Here is a 19,591-nt window from a genome sequence, read left to right on the forward strand (position 1 = left end):
ACATTGTCACTAACGTTGGTCTAAGGAGAAATATACCACGTTAACTTGGTTAACGTGGGAGCTAACGTAAGAAGCAAGAGTGGTCGACAACGTTAGTGACACCCAACATTGACACTAACATTGGAAGCAACCACACAACCCCCCAAGGAGCCACGTTAACCTCCACGTTAACTTAGTTAACGTGGAAGCTAACGTTGATGAGTGAAAGAATGGCCAACGTTAGTGACACTCAACATTGTCACTAACGTTGGGGATGGCTAAGCATGCCCACGTTAGAAGCCACGTTAACCTAGTTAACGTGGACTCTAACGTGAGACATAGGGGCACCTTGGAACGTTAGTGACAATGTTGAGTGTCACTAACGTTCTCGAAGGATGGCAAGCCTACGTTAAAGAGCCACGTTAACTAAGTTAACGTGGGCTCTAACGTGGGAACAAAGGGGGCTTTTCAAAGTTATTGGGAATGTTAAGTCCCAATAACGTGTGCGAAAGACTAAGAGGCAACGTCAGTGGCAACGTTTGTGCCACTAACGTTGAAGTTAACGTGGCTTTTACTTAGGAACGTTAGTGAGAAAGTTGATTGTGACTAACGTTCTCGAACTCATATTTTCACTAAACGTTAACACCCCTAACGTCCTGAGCTAAAGTCTCTGCCCACTTCACATTTTCTCTCTGCAAGTAAAGCCAAGCCCAAATGAAGAAGAAAACTGCTTCAAACTCAAGATCCAAAGGCCCAAGACTTGAAGAGCCAACTAGAAGCTGAGAAAAGTAGTATATATAGGAGTAGCTTTGAATTGTTTAGGAGTTCTGGAAGTCGGGGGGAAAAGAGAACTACTCTCTGTGTTTTACCTTCTCTGCATTTTCTAGTTTTATGATGTATTCTCCATCTTTGTTTTCATTTTCTAGAGCTATGAACAACTAAACCCCTTTCATTGGGTTAGGGAGCTCTGTTGTAGTTTGATGGATCAATACTAATTTTCATTATTCTTCTTCTATCTTTTCTCTTGATTTTACTTGAAAGCTTTCGATCTTCATCCAATTGGGTAGTTATCTTGGAAAAGAAGCTATTCAAACTTGGATCTCTTCTGATCCTTGAAAGAGGAATGAAGAGATCAAGCTAGAAATGCTTTCTCATGCTGGACCAAATTAGGTTTGGATAGGTATGTGACTATAACCCTCTCAATACTTGATTTGGAAAATGCATGTGGTATAGTCAGTGACCATACTTCATCTCTTCTCATGAGCAATTGACCAAGGAATTGGCTATTGATCAAAATTTGAGAGATTGAATTTGTATATCAATCAATTAAGATTGCCAAGGAGATCAATGAGTGCATTGATTGAGGAAGAGATGAAAATGAACTTGATCCGGAGAATCGCAACATCTCCTAAGCCCAATGAACTCCCCATCTCTGATCTTACCCATTCTCTTTAATTTCTGCCATTTACTTTTATGAGCAAATCCCCCATCCTCATTTACAATTCTACAATTTACTTTCAGTCATTTACTTCCAGTCCTTTGATTCTAGCATTTACTTTTCTGTTATTTACATTCCCGCCATTTTATTTTCTGCAACTCTCAACCCAAATTCTGGATTCGCTCAACTAGAACATTCTTCTAATTAAAGTTGCTTGATCAATCAATCCCTGTGGGATTCGACCTCACTCTATTGTGAGTTTTTACTTGACGACAAATTCGGTACACTTTCTGAAGGAAATTTGTTGAGAGACAGTTTCCACCCGCATCAAGTTTATGGCGCCGTTGCCGGAGATTGATTGTGCATCAACAATTATTAAATTGGAAGATCACTAGATTGAGCATTTTTCTTTTGTGAATTTCATTTTCTGTTTGAGTGATTTACTTTCTGTTTTAGTTAAACTTCTTCCCTTCCCCCTCTACTCTTTTGTTTTTCTTTGTTATTTTCAATTCTGTTTGCTAACCCACTAACTGTTTGATATATTGCATCACCCACAACTAACAGTAATTCTGACAAAATTACTTTCTACACATATCTTTTCTTGCTTGCACTTGATGGTTGTATGACAGAGAGAAGAAGCGGGACTTCAACTTCCTTCGATTCTGAACCTGAGAGGACCTTCCTTAGATTAAGGAGGGAGGCAAGAGGAAAGAAAGTGGTTGGTGCTGAGGAAGAGGAGGAATTCTTTGTACCAAACATGGAAGACAACATGGAAAACCATCATGAAGAAGAGGATCACAACCATGGGGGAGGAGGTAGAGCAAATCATGCTGGGGAGGATAGAAGAGTTTTGGGCTCTTACTTCAATCCAAACCCAGGCAATTGTGGAAGTAGCATCCAAAAGCCAACAATCCATGCCAACAACTTTGAACTTAAACCACGGCTCATCACCCTTGTTCAGAGCAACTGTTCGTTGGAGGAGGTGTCCAAGAAGACCCCAATCAACATCTAACCACCTTCCTGAGGATATGTGACACAGTGAAGTCTAATGGTGTTCATCCTGACACCTATAGACTGCTCTTGTTTCCATTCTCACTTAAGGACAAGGCAGCCAAGTGGCTGGAATCTTTCCCAAGGGAAAGCTTGACAACTTGGGAAGATGTGGTGAACAAATTCTTAGCAAGATTTTACCCTCCTCAAAGAATCAATAGGCTGAGAGCTGAGGTCCAAACTTTCAGGCAACAAGATGGTGAAACTTTGTATGAAGCATGGGAGAGATTTAAGGACCTCACAAGGAGGTGTCCACCTGACATGTTCAACGAATGGGTGCAGCTGCACATTTTCTATGAAGGGCTCTCTTATGAGTCAAAGAAGGCCGTAGACCATTCATCCGGAGGATCCTTGAACAAGAAGAAAACCATTGAGGAGGCTATAGATGTCATTGAAACAGTAGCAGAGAACGACTACTTCTATGCTTCCAAAAAAGGGAACACAAGAGGAGTAATGGAGCTAAACAATGTAGATGCTCTGTTGGCCCAAAACAAGCTCATTACCCAGCAGCTGGCTGACCTCACCAAGAAGATGGAGAGGAACCAAGTAGCAGCAATCTCCACTTCATCAACAACCCAAGAAGGAGTGAATGAAGAAGCAGAGGGTAGTCAGGAGCAAGCCAACTACATTGGGAATTCACCAAGGAAAAACTATGATCCATACTCCAAGACCTACAACCCTGGATGGAGAAACCACCCAAACTTTGGGTGGAGAAGTCAGCAAGATCAAAACCAAGACCAGAGACATTACAACTCCAACAACAATGCAGCTCACCAACAATTCACACAGAGGACATCTCAACACCCCCACAACAACACTTCTCCACACGTCTATCAAAACCAAAACAGCACATCTGCTCCGAATCACCCATCAATTGATGACAAGCTCTCTAAGATTGAAACCTTACTTGAAGGAATATGCCAAGAGATTCAAGAAAATAAGGTGTTCAAAGAGGAGGTGCGAGCCAATATTAAGAACTAGGGAGAGACCATTAGGAAGCTGGAATTCCAGGTGGGATGTTTAGCTGAGAAGATTCCCAAACCTACTAATAGCTTCCCAAGTGACACGGAGAAAAACCCCAAAGGAGAAGCAAAGAAAGTAAGATGGAAAGATTGCAAAATGGTCACTACAAGTGATCAAGAGATTGAAGACAAGCATGGCAAATATTTCGAACAACCTGATGACAACTCAACAAAGGAGGAGGATAGAGATCACCAAGAACCAGAAATCTCACAACAAGAGCTGCTGAAGCTCTATGCACCATTCCCTCAACTGCTCAATGGTGCTGTGGGAAAGAGAATATACTCAAGGTTCCTAGACTTGTTTGCATCTCTGCATGTAAACATACCATTCATCAAGGCAATTCAACAAATGCCTGCATTCATCAAGTATATGAAGGAACTTCTTCCCAGGAAAAGCTCACTCAAAGGAGGCCAGACTATAGTGATGAACAAGGAATATAGTGCCCTTATTAAACCTGAGTTGCCTACAAAAAGAAGAGACCCAGGGAATTTTCACATCCCTTGTGCCATAGGTGAAACTATGTTCGATAGAGAACTATGTGATTTGGGGGCCAGCATCAACTTACTGCCCTTATCCCTGGTGAAGAGGCTGCAGATAAATGAGATAATGCCCACAGATGTAATCATCAGACTGGTTGACAAAACTCAAAAGCAAGCAATAGGAGTGGTGGAAAATGTGTTGCTAAAGGTTGGGAAATACTTTCTCCCAACAGACTTTGTCATCCTGGACATGGAAGAGAGTCACACTCACCCAATCATATTGGGAAGACCATTCCTAGCTACGGCCAGAGCACTTATCGATGTAGAGAAAGGGGAGCTAATATTGAGAATCTATGATGAACGACTCAGCTTCAATGTTTTCAAACTCTCACAAGAAACAGATCAAGAGGACAAGGAACTAAGCACAAATGATAATGAGATACTGAAAGAGGAGACAAGCACTGAAGCACAGCCAGTTCATTCTGAGATCCCCTTAATTGATAAACAAGGAAAATAGCAATTGCCACAGCTCAAGAAAAAGTTGGAGGAACCTAAACCTCTAGAGGCAGGTGAAGACAGCATCACAACTCCTTTAGAAAAAGAGGTCACCAAGGGGAAGGCAACCTCAAAAGAAACAAAGAAGAAGGTACCAAGGAGGTGGAGGAACAAGAAGATCCCTACGGAAGACTTCTCTCTAGGGGATAGAGTTGTCTCAGCTTACTTCCCAGATATTTCCCCTAATCTCCCCACTGTACCATCTCAGTTACCTAAGGTCTTCACTATCAACAGAGTTCTTTCCCTGGAACATGTGGAGATCATTGATCCAACCAATGGATATAAGTCCACAGCAAGAGGGGAGGACTTTAAGCACTACCAACCACCCTGATGAGGGAAAAATGTCAAGCTAGTGACGCTAAAGAAGCGCTTCATGGGAGGCAACCCATGTTTTATATGTTTTTAAAATAGTGAATAAATCAATGTTTATGAATTTCAACCCAAACTTGACAAACACTTGGTGAAATCTTTATCATGCAGTATATAGTGAAGAACAAGTTTGGTGTTCAAAGCAGAACTCTTGGAGCTTTGAACAAAACATTTCATCACAGTGCTCCAAACTAAGTTTGGTGTCACCCCAATGTGCCATCAATCTGCCTATAAGGATACACAAGTAGTTGGCTAGTTGAAATTCATAAATATACAAACTCTTTTTCTTCTCTTTATTATTCTAGCCGTAGAGTTTGATTTTTTATGATATTAATTTCCTTATTTTAAATCTTTATAGGAAAAAGGAAAAGAGCATTGAAAGGGATTGATTTGGACAATTAAATAGGGGGAGATTCCGCCACTTAATGAAGTACACTACACACATGTCTCAAGAGGGAACGCATGGGGAACATTGCCATGCAACATTGGAGAAGGAAGACCCTTGAAGACCGAACCAATCACTCTCATTAAGTGATGATCCTTGTCCTTCCTTCATACACAACCCCAACCGTCCATCAAGCAACAATCCTTGCAATCCACACCTTCCATCCACTCATGATCTCCCTATATAAGTGAACCTTAGTGCATGCTCATTCCTCACACTCAAATTCCCACTCTCCACACTTCATACTTTCGGCTTGCTCAACCCCCTTCATCACACTCTGTCTTAGCCAACCTATTCCTCATCTATCCGTATCCTCCAACTCCCCCCTCAAAACAGCAACTCAATTCATGGCATCATCAAGCTTAAAGAGGCAAAAGAGGAAGGAACCCATGGAGAGTGCTCCTTTCGATGAGAAGAGATTCAAAACTGCCTTTCATGAACGAGAATTCGAACGGATAAGGGCCAGAAAGATATTGCCAGAGTTAATCTTCCAAATCAATGCAAATGAGTCACCACAAATTCTGGAGAAAATCGAACAGAGGGGGTGGCAATTGCTCACAAGTCTAGAGGGGAAGATCAATGGAAACCTCATCAAAGAATTTTATGCAAATGTAGTAAGAGAAGATAAAACCAAGGCCCCAACCTTTAAAAGTTACGTGAGAGGAAAGGAGGTGGACTTCAGCCCAAATGCCATAACAAGAGCTCTTCACCTAAAATCACCTCATTTTGATGAGGACAGTTATCAGGCATGGATAAGTAGAAGCCCTGATAATGATGAGCTCTCAGAGATAGTGTCAGACATCTGTGTTATAGCAGCTGACTGGGAGAGGTACACAGATGAGAGACCCAAGTTCATCAAGAGGGGAGACCTGAGCCCTGAAGCCAAGGGGTGGTTTGAACTTGTAAGGAAGTCCATTCTACCAGCTGCAAATAATTCAGAGGTAAACATCAATCGAGCTACTATGGTGCATTGCTTAATACAAGGTGGGGAAATCAATGTGAATGAGCTCATCGCTGATGGGATTCAAGATTCGGCTGAGAAGGTTGATTCAGGTGCCAGGCTTTGGTACCCCAGCACCATTCTCCGCTTGTGCAACAAGGCCAAGGTAGTATTTGAGGACAGCAATCCAGACTAGGTGAACCCAGGGAGGCCAGTTACGCTCGAGCGATTGATTTATACTACACCTGCTCAGCAACAAAGAAGGCCACAAATAGGGAAACTAAAAGCAAAAAAAAGAGTTCACCAAGAGGGACCTCATCAGGAAGAATATCAACAAGGAGAGTATTATGATCCAGCCAACTTGAACATGAGTCACCTTCTAAGAGCCATTGAGGATCTGGGAATGAGACATATGGAAGGACAAGAGCAAATACTGAACCTTCAATCCAACTGGCTGAGCCAACAGGAAGCATGGCAAAAACAACAAATGAGCAAAACAGGACATCACATAAACACTCAAGCTAGGCTCGGCTACTTAGTGGGACAGCTGCCAATATTGCATCCAGGAATAGCCAGGTATGAAGAAATGAAGGATGAATTAGCACGAGAGGAAAGACAAAGGGTGGAAGAGAGTCATGAGTCAGTGAGGAAGGCACTTGAGGATTGGAAGCAAGCAAGATTGGCACGGATGCGAGGAAATGCAAGAGGAAACAAGGAGGACAAGCAAGGAAAAGAGCATGGACATCGACAACAGTAAAAGGTGGTGGAGTTCCTTCTTTATTCCACCTTTCTCTATATTTTAAATAAGGAAGATCTTGCATGAAATAGAACTTGCTTCCATGTTATGTTTAAACCTTTTTCAATTCTGTCTTTTAAGTCTTTGGTATTGAAGAAGGTCCCTGTGTGCCAGTCTTTATGTCACTACATCCTTACTTTACTTACTTGTATGCTCGTTCTTTTTGAATCAAATGAAGAGAGAATGTTTATGTTTCAAAAGACCAGAGTAGAGTTCATACTATAGAGTACATTCATGAGTTTGTGGTATGATCATAAGTTAGCTAAGTTGGTTCAACCATAAGGTGGGATGACAACTATCTGGCCTGAATACTTTGCTTTGAATATACTCATGAGACTAAGTATATGACAAGATCCTAAGAAGAGAAAGAGAAAAGAATAATGAAAGTGGAAAAACAAAAGAAAAAGAGCAAGCAATAAGGCTAGGCACCAATGGTTTTGATCTTAAGATATGTGTCTGTGGTGTTCCTGTGTGAGGGATCTACTTGGATGAATAAGCTCTTAGGGGTGCTTTATCACTTGGTAACTTGGGTTAACTAACCGGGGATTATCAGCTGAAAGTCCATTATCAAGAGTAACCCTCACCACAGAGCATTTAGTAACCCAAAGAGGTGCTGGACACCAAGGTTTCAAGAAGGAAAATAAATGAACTATATGCCTGTGGTGTGTATGTATGGGGGAGATACTTGAGGGAGTAAGTCCTTAGGGGTGCTTCAACACCTAGCACCTTGAACCAACTGGTTCGGGAGTGTTGGCTGAAAGCTTATCTTAAAAAGTTGCCCCCTTATAGAGCAATTAGCCTAAGAACACCAATAAGCTCTGAAATGACAACAAAGGGATCAATGAATAAAAGTCTCATGGGATGTAAGCAAGGTGAGTGTTTTAGGACATGATAAAGGTCTGAAAGCCAGTAAAGGAATGAACCTAAGTTGCTATGCATGAAACCACCATAAAATCAGTGATATGACTTCCACAAGAATGACTCATTGCTCTTGGCATTCCATTCATCATTCTCTTGTTCCAGTACTTGCTTAGGGACAAGCAAGCTTTAAGTTTGGTGTTGTGATGCCAGGGCATCTTGGCCAGTTTCACTGACCTTTTCTTTACTGTTTTTAGGATAGTTTCATGCATTCCCTTAGGAAATAAGCTAGTTTTGGGTAGATATTCACTTACACCTTGATTCAAGCATACATTGTGCATTTTACATTATTTCATGAGGATTTTGCATGAGTTTAGTGACAAATTGTATGTTGCATTACCCATGACTTGGACTAGAACTTTGATGCACTCTATTGCTTGATTTCAGGACCAAAGGAAGCAAGGAATGGGAGGTAACTTGCAAAGTTAATGAGAAAAGTGATTGCCAATAACGCTCTCGAAGCCATCATTGACCATGTTAAGAGTCACATTAACTAAGTTAACGAGAACTCTAACGTGGAGAGGGGAAGTTGAGCCAACGTTAGTGACACTTAACATTGTCACTAACGTTGGCAAATGCTCATAAGTGGCCACTGATGACAAGTCATCCTAGCCTATTTTAGCTAGTCTTTTTCTTTTGTTTTCATTAGAATTATGCACTTTCTTGAGCTACAAGCAAGCTAATTGAGTAGATTTTCATGTTTCCCCTAATTGAATCAACCATATATGAATTCATGCCATTTCATGAGGATTTATGCTATATTTGTTGCATATTATGAAAGATTGAATATCTCATGATTTTGAGCATAGCTTTGATGAGTTTGGTTGATTAATGATAGGTGAAGAAAGCTTGGAGAAAGGTTGAAGCAAGAAGGAATAGCTAGGAGTAAAGAGAAGACAATGGAATAAGTGAAATTGAACCAGGAAGCAAGAAGCTGGACCTAAAGTTAGCATCAAACTTTTGTACAAACTTTTGGTTGAAAAGTTAACCCCAACGTTAGCCCCCTACCTTGGAGGCTAACGTTGGCACATGAATATTCAAGGAAGAGGAGCAAAAGTTAGCCCCAACGTTAGCCCCCTAACTTGGAGGCTAACGTTGGAAATTGAGAATTTCTCCCCTGGGCACCAACGTTTGCGCCAACGTTAGCCCCCTAACTTGGAGGCTAACGCTGGCACATGAATTACAATGGGGAAGGAGCCAATGTTTGCGCCAACGTTAGCCCCCTAACTTGGAGGCTAACGTTGGCGCCACTAGCACACAAGGCATTGCCAACGTTAGGGTCAAAGTTAGACCCCTAACGTTGGCACCAACGTCCATACCAGCAGAATGTGCTAAGCTGATATGAAAAGTTGGAGCCAAAGTTAGACCCCTAACTTTGGCTCAAACTTTTGGTCCAACTTTTGCTAACCTCAAAACCGGTTCAATTGGTTCACTTCGGTTCTTCTCCAAACTTCAAGAGCAATCAACCAAGGCCTCTTTCAACCCAATTCCACCAAGAGCAAAGGCCCAACTCAAGGCTTGAAGATCATTGGAAGAAAGTGTATAAACAGGATAGAATTCAAGTTATTCGAGGAGCTTTCCTTTTAGAATTTTCATAATAGTTTTGGGAGAGCTTTTGAACTTTAATTTCTTTGTTTCCATTGATTTCAATTTCATTTTTACATTTGTCTTGGATCTTGGATTGGAGAATTGAAGAAATTCTGTTTCAATCTCAATCTTGGATCTCTCTGTTTCTTTACTATTAATTGAATTTCATTTCCGGTTAATTGCTCTTCATCTCTTTTCTTTGCAATTTACAATTCCCTTGCAATTGTTCTTGTTGGATCTAGGAAGGCATTGAGATCTAGACTTGGTTTTCTAGTCTCTGGATCCTGAGATCTAAATTCCCATTTCAATTCTCTGTTTACTGCTTTCTTTATGTTCATTTACTTTTCTGCTTCATATCCGGTTCAATCCCAATTCCCTTTCCCTCTTCTGTTTGATGCAAATTTACTTTTCCTTGTTTAATTTCTGCAAATCCACGTCCCAATCCCCTTTACATTTCAAGCAATTTACATTCCTTGCACTTTAAGTTTCCGCAATTTACATTTCTTGCACTTTAAGTTTCTGCCATTTAATTTCTTGTTCTTTAAGTTTCAGCAATTTATTTCTTGTTCTCTTTACTTCAATGCAATTTAATTCTGCAAGTCACAAAACCATCAACCAAATCTTGATTCGCTTGACTAAATCAACCACTAAGCTAAAATTGCTCAATCCTTCAATCCCTGTGGGATCGACCTCACTCCCGTGAGTTTTTATTACTTGATACGACCCGGTACACTTGCCGATTATGTTTGTGTGTTTTGAGAGAGATTTATTTTTCCTCCAAAATATCTCATCAATTTTTTGGCGCCGTTGCCGGGGATTGATTAGATTGACAATGATTAAATGAGGTGGTGATTTAGATCAAGCACTTTTTCTTTAATTTTTGACTAACCCACTAACTGTTTGAAGTTTTGCCTGAGCTAATAGAAACCACATTCTAGCAATAGAGTGAAATTTCCTTGGCTCATCCTGCTGAATATGGTTTTCATAGTTTGAAAAACAAACGAGAGGAGTGGTTTCATTCATTACCCTCTCAAGTTTGCTAACTGTTTGATACTTTGTGTCAACTGATCCTTCAATCATATCCTGGTCTGAATATGCTCTATCTTCACTTGAATTGGTTGTGACTGTGCAGATCATGGAAGGGAACTCAACAAATTCTAGCAATCATGAGAGTAATACCCCCACCTTGGATGATAATGTAACCCATAATTCGAAGCAACTATCCATAGCCATGAATGATGTTGCCCAATGGTTTGAAGCTTTTCCACAAGGAAGCATTATTGGATGGGAAGAACTGATGAATGGACTCCTAGTCAAATTTAACCCATCACAAGGAGTTGTTAAGCAAGAGGCAGAAGTGCATCCCTTAGAGAAAGAAATTGAAGATGCTCGTGCAGTAATAAGCCAAAACAAGCAGATGCATCAGCAGACTCTACAACAATTAGATATGATGGCTAAAAAAATCATTGAGTTGAGACATGCTGTAGTACATACATACAACCTGACTCAAAGCTCATATGGGTGTAATCAAGCTGAACAAAGCTTTGGGGCCATTAACCGAGAGCAACAAAGCTATGAGCAACTACAAGCTCCAAGCAATCACTCTAGCATGCTCCAGAACAGGCCTCAGAATGATGTGTACAATCCACCTTGGAGAACTCATTCTAATGGGAGGGGGGTTGAGAACCAAAACCAAAGACCAAGGGACTTCAACTGCAACAATCCCAATTTCAAAAATTAACTTAAAACGCACCCCCACAACAACAATCACACACACTTCCAATCCCGTCCTACCTCACCATTCACTCAAAATGACCTTCATCAACCACCACAGTTGCCACAACCACTTCCAACCTTTCAAAGGATCTATATTCTAGAAATGTTGATGGAGAGGTCCATAAAAATTCAAGAAATGATGGCAATAGAGCGGGAAGAAATAAAGAAGCATCAAGAAATGATAAGCAAGAATCAGGAGGCTTCACTCAGAAGACTTGAAAGGCAGGTAGAACAACTAGTGCAAAACCTTGCTGAAATGGGTGAGAAAAAGGGGACCCTGAACCCAAAGAGCCATGAAAAGGATGCTGTGTTGAAAGAAAAGGGAGTCATAGAGGAAAATAAGAAGGCTATGGAAAGAGAAATAGAGGGAAGGAAGCCCATAGCAAGAGGAGGAAACATGAGGCAACAGAAGCCTCAACTTCCATGAGCACAGAGTGAAGGATGTCAAGCTAGTGACAATAAAAGAGCGCTTGTTGGGAGGCAACCCAACCCGAGGTAGTCTTCTGTTCATAACTATTTTAATAAAAAGGTTAATTAGTTTATCTACATTGCAAGAAGCTAAGTTTGGTGTTGCACACCAAAACAATATAAGGGAGAATGAAGGATTCTAAGTTTGGTGTTTCACCAAAATCCCATCATAAAACACATTCTCAATTTCTGCATAATGCTGGCTTCAAGCATGTTGGATAAACTAGTTAACTATTATGCTGTTTCCTAGTTTTCAGTTTTATTGTTTTTGAAAAAGAAGAAAAAGAGTTTCACACATGGTTAATCTGATGCATTGGCAAGGTACTAAGTTTGGTGTTCCCACACCAAAGTAAGTACAAAGGCCCACAAATAAATCATGCAAGCTAACCATTTTTCAAGTGCTTGGGGAACAAGCAACTTTCAATATCATTGTAGAGGTCCATACAAGCTGTTGGAAGGATTAAGCATCATCAACCAAAGAAACAAAAGATGAACCTAAAGGCCAGCAATGATGATGATGAGAAGAAGGAAAGCAAGTGAACTTCAACAGGTTGTATTGTTAAGTGACTGTTTTGCATCAAATATCGCTGTAATTGAAAGTTGGATTGTATCCTTATCTGCCATGCTTGTCTGCATAGTATAGTTCTTCTTTTACCACTGCCTGCCTGCATAGCATAGTCTTTCTTTATAATTCAATAAGCAAGATGTTTGATCATTCACAACATTCTTATCTTCAAAACTTGTTTGCACTCAATTTTCAAGAAATGCATCACATGAAAGTTCTTTGAAAAGAAGGATTGAGGAATTAAACAATTTTGAGGCAAGTAAAAGATTAGGAGAAGTGGTGGTTCTAGTTGTATGATTATGTATTGAGGTTGCATGCTTGTGAAAACTTGCATGGGAGCTCATAGGCGGGACATGAAGTTCAAAGAAGTATTGTGGAGATTCTCAAAAACTTATTGATCCAAGAAGCAGCAAACAAAACAAAAGAAAATAAAGAAAATACAAAAGCAAAAAGAATATGGCCCAAGGCTCTGAGCATCAATTACTAGGCAGAAAAAGAAAGAAAGAAACAAAAACTCAAAGAGTTGTTATCCTAGTAAATGCTTGTGGTTGAAATGTGTCAAGGAAAGAGGCTTGAGCAAGTAAATCCTTAGGGGTGCCTTAACACCTAATACCTTAAAACCAACTGGTTTAGGAGTATTGATTGAAAGCTTATCTAAAGAGCCGCTTTGAGCCATGATATTTAGAGTCGAGGCCAAAGCACAGAAACTATAAGCTGCTTCAACGTGATTACTTATAAAGAGATCTCCATGATACCATTTGGATGAAAATCCTAAGACCTACGACTCCCAATATGTAAGGACTAGCGAGCACTGAAGCCCTTGCATGAGCATATGATTTAGAGTTCACCCCACTGATACTTGATCACTTCACTCACTGCACTTTACAAGTGTTCCTCAATCCATCTTGGCTGAAAGAATCTCTGAGCATAATTCATTTCTTGCTTGGGGACAAGCAAGCTTTAAGTTCGGTGTTGTGATGACAAGTCATCCTAGCCTATTTTAGCTAGTCTTTTTCTTTTGTTTTCATTAGAATTATGCACTTTCTTGAGCTACAAGCAAGCTAATTGAGTAGATTTTCATGTTTCCCCTGATTGAATCAACCATATATGAATTCATGCCATTTCATGAGGATTTATGCTATATTTGTTGCATATTATGAAAGATTGAATATCTCATGATTTTGAGCATAGCTTTGATGAGTTTGGTTGATTAATGATAGGTGAAGAAAGCTTGGAGAAAGGTTGAAGCAAGAAGGAATAGCTAGGAGTAAAGAGAAGACAATGGAATAAGTGAAATTGAACCAGGAAGCAAGAAGCTGGACCTAAAGTTAGCATCAAACTTTTGCACAAACTTTTGGTTGAAAAGTTAACCCCAACGTTAGCCCCCTAACTTGGAGGCTAACGTTGGCACATGAATATTCAAGGAAGAGGAGCAAAAGTTAGCCCCAACGTTAGCCCCCTAACTTGGAGGCTAACGTTGGAACTTGAGAATTTCTCCCCTGGGCACCAACGTTTGCGCCAACGTTAGCCCCCTAACTTGGAGGCTAACGTTGGCACATGAATTACAATGGGGAAGGAGCCAACGTTTGCGCCAACGTTAGCCCCCTAACTTGGAGGCTAACGTTGGCGCCACTAGCACACAAGGCATTGCCAACGTTAGGGTCAAAGTTAGACCCCTAACGTTGGCACCAACGTCCATACCAGCAGAATGTGCTAAGCTGATATGAAAAATTGGAGCCAAAGTTAGACCCCTAACTTTGGCTCAAACTTTTGGTCCAACTTTTGCTAACCTCAAAACCGGTTCAATTGGTTCACTTCGGTTCTTCTCCAAACTTCAAGAGCAATCAACCAAGGCCTCTTTCAACCCAATTCCACCAAGAGCAAAGGCCTAACTCAAGGCTTGAAGATCATTGGAAGAAAGTGTATAAATAGGATAGAATTCAAGTTATTCGAGGAGCTTTCCTTTTAGAATTTTCATAATAGTTTTGGGAGAGCTTTTGAACTTTAATTTCTTTGTTTCCATTGCTTTCAATTTCATTTTTACATTTGTCTTGGATCTTGGATTGGAGAATTGAAGAAATTCTGTTTCAATCTCAATCTTGGATCTCTCTGTTTCTTTACTGTTAATTGAATTTCATTTCCGGTTAATTGCTCTTCATCTCTTTTCTTTGCAATTTACAATTCCCTTGCAATTGTTCTTGTTGGATCTAGGAAGGCATTGAGATCTAGACTTGGTTTTCTAGTCTCTGGATCCTGAGATCTAAATTCCCATTTCAATTCTCTGTTTACTACTTTCTTTATGTTCACTGCTTCATATCCGGTTCAATCCCAATTCCCTTTCCCTCTTCTGTTTGATGCAAATTTACTTTTTCTTGTTTAATTTCTGCAAATCCACGTCCCAATCCCCTTTACATTTCAAGCAATTTACATTCCTTGCACTTTAAGTTTCCGCAATTTACATTTCTTGCACTTTAAGTTTCTGCCATTTAATTTCTTGTTCTTTAAGTTTCAGCAATTTATTTCTTGTTCTCTTTACTTCAATGCAATTTAATTCTGCAAGTCACAAAACCATCAACCAAATCTTGATTCGCTTGACTAAATCAACCACTAAGCTAAAATTGCTCAATCCTTCAATCCCTGTGGGATCGACCTCACTCCCGTGAGTTTTTATTACTTGATACGACCCGGTACACTTGCCGGTTATGTTTGTGTGTTTTGGGAGAGATTTATTTTTCCTCCAAAATATCTCATCAGCCACGTTAGAGTCCACGTTAACTTAGTTAACGTGGCCTCTAACGTTAGAAGGGGGGAGAAACGCCAACGTTAGTGACATTCAACATTGTCACTAACGTTGGCCTAAGGAGAAATATACCACGTTAACTCCCACGTTAACTTGGTTAATGTGGGAGCTAACGTAAGAAGCAAGAGTGGTCGACAACGTTAGTGACACCCAACATTGTCACTAACGTTGGAAGCAACCACACAACCCCCCAAGGAGCCACGTTAACCTACACGTTAACTTAGTTAACGTGGAAGCTAACGTTGATGAGTGAAAGAATGGCCAACGTTAGTGACACTCAATATTGTCACTAACGTTGGGGATGGCTAAGCATGGCCACGTTAGAAGCCACGTTAACCTAGTTAACGTGGACTCTAACGTGAGACATAGGGGCACCTTGGAACGTTAGTGACAATGTTGAGTGTCACTAACGTTCTCGAAGGATGGCAAGCCCACGTTAAAGATCCACGTTAACTAAGTTAACGTGGGCTCTAACGTGGGAACAAAGGGGGCTTTTCAAACTTATTGGGAATGTTAAGTCTCAATAACGTGTGCGAAGTACTTAGAGGCAACGTTAGTGGCAACGTTTGTGCCACTAACTTTGAAGTTAACGTGGCTTTTACTTAGGAACGTTAGTGAGAAAGTTGATTGTCACTAACGTTCTCGAACTCATATTTTCACTAGATGTTAACACCCCTAACGTCCTGAGCTAAAGTCTCTGCCCACTTCACATTTTCTCTCTGCAAGTAAAGCCAAGCCCAAATGAAGAAGAAAACTGCTTCAAACTCAAGATCCAAAGGCCCAAGACTTGAAGAGCCAACTAGAAGCTGAGAAAAGTAGTATATATAGGAGTAGCTTTGAATTGTTTAGGAGTTCTGGAAGTCGGGGGGAAAAGAGAACTACTCTCTGTATTTTACCTTCTCTGCATTTTCTAGTTTCTTGATGTATTCTCCATCTTTGTTTTCATTTTCTAGAGCTATGAACAACTAAACCCCTTTCATTGGGTTAGGGAGCTCTGTTGTAGTTTGATGGATCAATACTAATTTTCATTATTCTTCTTCTATATTTTCTCTTGATTTTACTTGAAAGCTTTCGATCTTCATCCAATTGGGTAGTTATCTTGGAAAAGAAGCTATTCAAACTTGGATCTCTTCTGAACCTTGAAAGAGGAATGAAGAGATCAAGCTAGAAATGCTTTCTCATGCTGGACCAAATTGGGTTTGAATAGGTATGTGACTATAACCCTCTCAATACTTGATTTGGGAAATGCATGTGGTATAATCAGTGACCATACTTCATCTCTTCTCATGAGCAATTGACCAAGGAATTGGCTATTGATCAAGATTTGAGAGATTGAATTTGTAATTCAATCAATTAAGATTGCCAAGGAGATCAATGAGTGGATTGATTGAGGAAGAGATGAAAATGAACTTGATCCGGAGAATCGCAACATCTCCTAAGCCCAATGAACTCCCCATCTCTGATCTTACCCATTCTCTTTAATTTCTGCCATTTACTTTTATGAGCAAATCCCCCATTCTCATTTATAATTCTGCAATTTACTTTCAGTCATTTACTTCCAGTCCTTTAATTCTAGCATTTACTTTTCTGTTATTTACATTCCCGCCATTTTATTTTCTGCAACTCTCAACCCAAATTCTGGATTCGCTCAACTAGAACATTCTTCAAATTAAAGTTGCTTGATCAATCAATCCCTGTGGGATTCGACCTCACTCTATTGTGAGTTTTTACTTGACGACAAATTCGGTACACTTGCCGAAGGAAATTTGTTGAGAGACAGTTTCCACCCGCATCAACTCCACTTGATCAACCTGTACTAGGGCAAAGGAAAGTCAAGGGACTAATTAAATTGACCTTTGAATCCTATTTATTTCCTAAGAAAAGGTTGGGATTACTTAAGTTCAGCTCAATTAGCAAGATAACGATTATCAATCATGTTGAGTTTAATAACTGTTGAGTTACTGAATTCTTAACCAGGACCAAAAGGGGAAAAAAGTAAAATTGCTGGAATAATAAAAATATCCTTAGATGGGAAGCAATGGTGACTTAAATCAAAGAGAACAATCATAAACTGAAAATACCTCAATTATCATTAATTCAAAGAACAATCTGTGACATGGAATAATTCATAAATCAAATTATAATAATCAATTCAAATGTTGGAATAAATAAATAAAAGTAAAACTAAAATAAAAGAACATTAAACCTGGGATCCAGAGTTACACTTAAAACAAGAAGAAATCCTAAATTCTAAAAGAGAGAGAGAGAAGATCTCCCTCTCAACTAAATCTAAATCATTGAAAAGTAAAAATATGCGAGCTCCCTTTTGAAAGGATGCATTCCCACACTTTATAACCTCTGGTCTATGCTGTCTGTACTTGGATCTGGGCCAAAAAGGGCTTCAGAATTCGCTGGGGGCGTATTCTGTAATTTCTGGTGCGTGGCCTCTGTCACGCGTCCGCGTGGGTCACGCGGTCGCGTCATTCGGAGCTTTTCCTTGCCACGCGGTCGCGTCAGTCATGCGACCGCGTCATGTGCGTTCTGCTTAAGGCGCGCGGTCGCGTCAGTCATGCGGCCGCGTCGCTGCTGATTCGTGCTTGGCACGCGATCGCGTCGTCCATGCGATCGCGTGAATACCTGTTTCTTTCAAAGCTCCGTTTCGCCTTCTCCTTCCATTTTTGTATGTTTCCCTTTTCCGTCCTTTAAGTCATTCTGCCTTAGAAAACCTGAAACTACTCAACACACTAATCACGGCATCGAATGGAAATAAAGGTAATTAAAATAATTAATTTTTAAAGCTTAGGAAACATGTTTTTCACAATATGACATAATAAGGGAAGGAAAGTAAAATCATGCAATTAATGTGAATAAGCAGGTGAAGGATTGTATAAATCACTCAAATTAAGGACAAAAGAACTCATGAAATATGGGTTTATCAGCGGCTGAATCCAGCCATGAAGGAGGTGGTGCAGAAGGAGGTCACTAAGTTACTAGAGGCTGAGATCATTTATCCTATTTCTGATAGCCCCTGGGTGAGCCCTGTCCAAGTTGTCCCCAAGAAGGGAGGCATGACAGTGGTTCATAACGAAAAGAATGAACTGGTTCCTACAAGACAGTTACAGGGTGGATCAATACAGCCACCAGGAAGGATCACTTTCCTTTACAATTCATAGACCAGATGCTAGAGAGACTAGCAGGTCATGAATATTACTGCTTTTTGGATGGCTATTCAGGTTACAACCAAATTGCAGTAGATCCTCAGGACCAAGAGAAAACAGCTTTCACATGTCCTTCTGGAGTGTTTGCCTACAGAAGAATGCCTTTTGGTTTGTGCAATGCACCTGCAACCTTTCAGAGGTGCATGCTCTCTATCTTCTCTGATATGGTAGAGAAATTTATAGAAGTCTTCATGGATGACTTTTCAGTATTTGGAGACTCATTCAGCTCCTGCCTTAACCATTTAGCACTTGTTCTGAAAAGATGCCAAGAGACTAACCTGATTTTAAACTGGAAAAATGTCACTTTATGGTGACTGAAGGAATTGTCATTGGGCATAAAATTTCAAACAAGGGAATAGAGGTGGATCAAGCTAAAGTGGAAGTAATTGAAAAATTACCACACCTGCCAATGTTAAGGCAATCAGAAGCTTTCTGGGGTATGCAGGATTCTATAGGAGGTTTATAAAGGATTTTTCAAAAATTGCAAAATTTTTGAGCAATCTGCTAGCTGCTGACACGCCATTTGTGTTTGACACAGAGTGTCTACAGGCGTTTAAAACTCTGAAAGCTAAGCTGGTCACAGCACCAGTTATTTCTGCACCAGACTAGACATTACCATTCGAACTAATGTGTGATGCCAGTGACCATGTCATTGGTGCAGTATTGGGACAGAGGCATAATAAGCTTCTGCATGTCTTTTATTATGCTAGCCGCATTTTAAATGATGCATAGAAAAATTACACAACCACAGAAAAAGAGTTGATTGCAGTGGTTTATGCCATTGACAAGTTTAGATCATACTTAGTAGGATCAAAAGTGATTGTGTACACTAACCATGTTGCTCTTAAATATCTACTCACAAAGCAGGATTCAAAACCCAGGCTCATAAGATGGGTGTTGCTTCTGCAAGAGTTTGATATAGAAATAAGAGACAGAAAAGGGACAGAGAACCAAGTGGCTGATCATCTGTCCCGGATAGAACCAGTAGAAGGGGCGTCCTTGATAAACCACTATTTTATGGTTTATCTTGTACTCAATTGAGTGGTTTTTATTAACTCTTTACCCACTTATTCATACTATTTGCATGGTTTTATATTTCCTCCCTAATTATGTGTTTTGATTGAAAATATGCTTCTTTGATCTTATATTTTCTTATTATTAATCCTCTCTAATTACCATTAGATA

At 40.1% G+C, this 19,591-nt stretch overlaps 1 non-coding gene across 1 annotated transcript; it reads right to left on the reverse strand.

The window, feature by feature from the left end:
* Positions 1 to 2,626: 2,626 nt before the first annotated feature.
* LOC112788669 (small nucleolar RNA R71) lies at positions 2,627 to 2,730 on the reverse strand. The gene has a single exon (XR_003196026.1). It is a non-coding gene; the product is annotated as a small nucleolar RNA R71 (small nucleolar RNA).
* Between the last annotated feature and the right edge of the window lie 16,861 nt (positions 2,731 to 19,591).

The sequence above is a fragment of the Arachis hypogaea genome, chromosome 20 (assembly GCF_003086295.3).
Source record: "Arachis hypogaea cultivar Tifrunner chromosome 20, arahy.Tifrunner.gnm2.J5K5, whole genome shotgun sequence".
In the NCBI taxonomy this organism is placed as follows: domain Eukaryota; kingdom Viridiplantae; phylum Streptophyta; class Magnoliopsida; order Fabales; family Fabaceae; genus Arachis; species Arachis hypogaea.